The 5,000-nt window shown below is 53.2% G+C and overlaps 1 non-coding gene across 1 annotated transcript in view; it reads right to left on the bottom strand.

Moving 5' to 3' along the window:
* The window catches only part of LOC124744495, a 1,909-nt gene extending 154 nt beyond the window's left edge, over positions 1-1,755 (bottom strand). The window contains exon 1 of the ribosomal RNA XR_007010791.1: positions 1-1,755. This exon is cut by the window's left edge and continues 154 nt beyond it. This is a non-coding gene — a ribosomal RNA (small subunit ribosomal RNA).
* Between the last annotated feature and the right edge of the window lie 3,245 nt (positions 1,756-5,000).

Here is a 5,000-nt window from a genome sequence, read left to right as displayed (position 1 = left end):
GTAGCGACGGGCGGTGTGTACAAAGGGCAGGGACGTAATCAACGCGAGCTTATGACTCGCGCTTACTGGGAATTCCTCGTTCATGGGGAACAATTGCAAGCCCCAATCCCTAGCACGAAGGAGGTTCAGCGGGTTACCCCGACCTTTCGGCCTAGGAAGACACGCTGATTCCTTCAGTGTAGCGCGCGTGCGGCCCAGAACATCTAAGGGCATCACAGACCTGTTATTGCTCAATCTCGTGCGGCTAGAAGCCGCCTGTCCCTCTAAGAAGAAAAGTAATCGCTGACAGCACGAAGGATGTCACGCGACTAGTTAGCAGGCTAGAGTCTCGTTCGTTATCGGAATTAACCAGACAAATCGCTCCACCAACTAAGAACGGCCATGCACCACCACCCACCGAATCAAGAAAGAGCTATCAATCTGTCAATCCTTCCGGTGTCCGGGCCTGGTGAGGTTTCCCGTGTTGAGTCAAATTAAGTCGCAGGCTCCACTCCTGGTGGTGCCCTTCCGTCAATTCCTTTAAGTTTCAGCTTTGCAACCATACTTCCCCCGGAACCCAAAAGCTTTGGTTTCCCGGAGGCTGCCCGCCGAGTCATCGGAGGAACTGCGGCGGATCGCTGGCTGGCATCGTTTATGGTTAGAACTAGGGCGGTATCTGATCGCCTTCGAACCTCTAACTTTCGTTCTTGATTAATGAAAACATACTTGGCAAATGCTTTCGCTTCTGTTCGTCTTGCGACGATCCAAGAATTTCACCTCTAACGTCGCAATACGAATGCCCCCGCCTGTCCCTATTAATCATTACCTCGGGTTCCGAAAACCAACAAAATAGAACCGAGGTCCTATTCCATTATTCCATGCACACAGTATTCAGGCGGGCTTGCCTGCTTTAAGCACTCTAATTTGTTCAAAGTAAACGTGCCGGCCCACCGAGACACTCAATAAAGAGCACCCTGGTAGGATTTCAACGGGGTCCGCCTCGGGACGCACGAGCACGCACGGGGCGGTCGCACGCCTTCGGCTCGCCCCACCGGCAGGACGTCCCACGATACATGCCAGTTAAACACCGACGGGCGGTGAACCAACAGCGTGGGACACAAATCCAACTACGAGCTTTTTAACCGCAACAACTTTAATATACGCTATTGGAGCTGGAATTACCGCGGCTGCTGGCACCAGACTTGCCCTCCAATAGATACTCGTTAAAGGATTTAAAGTGTACTCATTCCGATTACGGGGCCTCGGATGAGTCCCGTATCGTTATTTTTCGTCACTACCTCCCCGTGCCGGGAGTGGGTAATTTGCGCGCCTGCTGCCTTCCTTGGATGTGGTAGCCGTTTCTCAGGCTCCCTCTCCGGAATCGAACCCTGATTCCCCGTTACCCGTTACAACCATGGTAGGCGCAGAACCTACCATCGACAGTTGATAAGGCAGACATTTGAAAGATGCGTCGCCGGTACGAGGACCGTGCGATCAGCCCAAAGTTATTCAGAGTCACCAAGGCAAACGGACCGGACGAGCCGACCGATTGGTTTTGATCTAATAAAAGCGTCCCTTCCATCTCTGGTCGGGACTCTGTTTGCATGTATTAGCTCTAGAATTACCACAGTTATCCAAGTAACGTGGGTACGATCTAAGGAACCATAACTGATTTAATGAGCCATTCGCGGTTTCACCTTAATGCGGCTTGTACTGAGACATGCATGGCTTAATCTTTGAGACAAGCATATGACTACTGGCAGGATCAACCAGGGAGCTGCGTCAACTAGAGCTGAGCAGCCGGCCGCCCGGGAGTGTGTCCCGGGGGCCCGCGCGAACACGCAAGCGTCCGCTCAATCATTCTGCAAACAGGAGGAGGCTGAGCTCCCCTGCACAATACACCTCGAAACCCTCTCAGGTCCCGGCGGCGCGCAGCGCCGTCCCAAGTACTTGGTCGGGTTCGAGAGAGGCGCAATCGCCCGGAGTTAGGCGAGTAGACGCTTTCGGTGCGACCACCCGTGCTCCCAACTGAGCTTGCCGCTGCCGACAGAGGCCCGGGAGCGTGCTGTCGTGGCATTGCCGGCGGGAGACAACACGCGCCACCTACGGTGACCGGCAGCTCCAACGCCAGCGCCACAGAAGGACAAAAGCCCCACTTGGGTGCCGAAGCGAACTCTCCCAGCACAGCGCACGCGCCAACACATCCGCACAGCTGCGATACAAACCACCAGCGAGAACCGCTGGGGCGACCGAGCAGCAGACGGCGTCGCGGCGCCGAGCGCCGGGCGGCAGCGCATCCTCAACGCACACAGTCCTCAATCGGACCAGCACACTGAAGATGTCCACCGCGCTTCGCACCGGGCCCGCGAGGACCTACTTTGGCCGCACGGCGCCGCGCGCAGGGTGCGCCGGCGCGCAGCTGCGACGCCTGCCGCGTCCGTCGGCCGGCGCGCCTGCCACTGGCCGCCCCCACCAGCCGGCTGTAGCGCGTGCGCCCACGCACCGCGCGGCCAGCACGCCGGGAGGCGCCCCCTCACCGGCCGGGGACGGTCCCACCCAGCCACCGCCGCGTATCGCTTCACACCCAGATGCCGTTCAGTTTCGTCGGCATGGTGGGTATCGCTGGAACAACCGGTTAGTACCTCAACCTATCGTCGCCATCACCGATTCACCCCTAGCGAGAACAACCGCACCACAACAGGTTACCATTTGTTCATTTGCGTAACTTCACCAGAAAACGCAGGCGTCCATCGCCATTTGCAACTTCCACGATTATTGCATGCCTGTGTCAGGTGTCACGCCACACTACGTCTGCCCACATACACGCAACAAAATGTGCACGCCTAGACAATACGTGGAAGGTGGCCCCCGTACGTATGCGATGTCCATTGCTCGAACGACTGTCAACCGGCCTCTGTAGCATGTCGCAGATATGGAACGCGGTGCACCATGCCATCACGGTGTGTGAGGAGAGACGACTAGGTCCGAATACATCAACAGACAGCTCATGCTGATCGCCATCCACGGCGTCCGTTCCTCCCACACGTCTCTATGGCGTACCACACTGCAATCCAGCTCTCATAGGGAGACGACACGTAGCTGCGTGCACAATATTTGCACTGTATGGTCCGCCGTTTTTGGGCGCAGTCGTTGTACGGTCACACATGTGCCACGATGTATCATTCAGTACATAAGGACGAATGTGCAGTACAGATTGTGGTTTACGCGTACGACATTAGCGGACAGTTGACACAGGCCGCACCACAACGTAGCCTGAGTACGTCGCATGCGGAGGGCATTGAACATGCAAAGTTCTCACCAACCAGCTTGCGAAGGCAGGGGGCAAGGTGGGGACGTGGGGAGGGGCGGCATGTACGTCCTGCTGCCATCCACATTACAGTGTACAGCAGGAGCATGTGGAAAGTGAGCAAGACTTGCAAGGTGTTTAACATGAAGCGATACACAGGGGAGCGGGGAGTGCGAGTAGCGAACTATATTGCGAGGGTTGCGGGTGGGCAACACTACACTAATTGAACGAGTCGTATAACAATTACAGAGCAGGTTTAGGCGACAACGTGGGTTACGTTAGGCGACAACGTGGGTTAGGTTAAGGCACGACGTGGGTTAGGTTAAGGCACGACATGGGTTAGGTTAAGGCACAACATGGGTTAGGTTAAGGCACAACATGGGTTAGGTTAAGGCACAACATGGGTTAGGTTAAGGCACAACATGGGTTAGGTTAAGGCACAACATGGGTTAGGTTAAGGCACAACATGGGTTAGGTTAAGGCACAACATGGGTTAGGTTAAGGCACAACATGGGTTAGGTTAAGGCACAACATGGGTTAGGTTAAGGCACAACATGGGTTAGGTTAAGGCACAACATGGGTTAGGTTAAGGCACAACATAGGTTAGGTTAAGGCACAACATAGGTTAGGTTAAGGCACAACATGGGTTAGGTTAAGGCACAACATGGGTTAGGTTAAGGCACAACATGGGTTAGGTTAAGGCACAACATGGGTTAGGTTAAGGCACAACATGGGTTAGGTTAAGGCACAACATGGGTTAGGTTAAGGCACAACATGGGTTAGGTTAAGGCACAACATGGGTTAGGTTAAGGCACAACATGGGTTAGGTTAAGGCACAACATGGGTTAGGTTAAGGCACAACATGGGTTAGGTTAAGGCACAACATGGGTTAGGTTAAGGCACAACATGGGTTAGGTTAAGGCACAACATGGGTTAGGTTAAGGCACAACATGGGTTAGGTTAAGGCACAACATGGGTTAGGTTAAGGCACAACATGGGTTAGGTTAAGGCACAACATAGGTTAGGTTAAGGCACAACATAGGTTAGGTTAAGGCACAACATAGGTTAGGTTAAGGCACAACATAGGTTAGGTTAAGGCACAACATAGGTTAGGTTAAGGCACAACATAGGTTAGGTTAAGGCACAACATAGGTTAGGTTAAGGCACAACATAGGTTAGGTTAAGGCACAACATAGGTTAGGTTAAGGTACAACATAGGTTAGGTTAAGGTACAACATAGGTTAGGTTAAGGTACAACATAGGTTAGGTTAAGGTACAACATAGGTTAGGTTAAGGTACAACATAGGTTAGGTTAGGTTAGGTTACACGTTGTTGTAAGGAAAGGTGTAGGAGGGGGCGGGGGCGGCAGGTTCGTTGATAGTGATTATAGTAAGTGAATGCTTGTGACATGATCAGATTTGTCACGTCAGGATGCACCTTTGGCTTATTAGAGGCGGCGCTCCAATTCTATGCTTGTGTCAGACCTGTGTCTTTGACTCATGTCATTGTTTGTGCGCTGTGACAGGAGGTACTATTGTGATGTTGGGTGCACCGTTGTATAGGACATGTGTGGGTGTTGGTGCCTGATCTGCGCAATGGTGGATGTCGAAAGGGTGGGATATTGTATTTTCCGCATGGACCTCCTGGTCTGGTTGTGATAGTGTGGATTGTGTAATGTGGCGGAGAGGATGCACTGGATGTTGTTCCATGCTGG

This window comes from Schistocerca piceifrons, unplaced genomic scaffold, assembly GCF_021461385.2.
Source record: "Schistocerca piceifrons isolate TAMUIC-IGC-003096 unplaced genomic scaffold, iqSchPice1.1 HiC_scaffold_295, whole genome shotgun sequence".
In the NCBI taxonomy this organism is placed as follows: domain Eukaryota; kingdom Metazoa; phylum Arthropoda; class Insecta; order Orthoptera; family Acrididae; genus Schistocerca; species Schistocerca piceifrons.
Note: the sequence above shows the minus strand (reverse complement) of the source record. Positions and strands in the feature narration are given on the sequence as shown.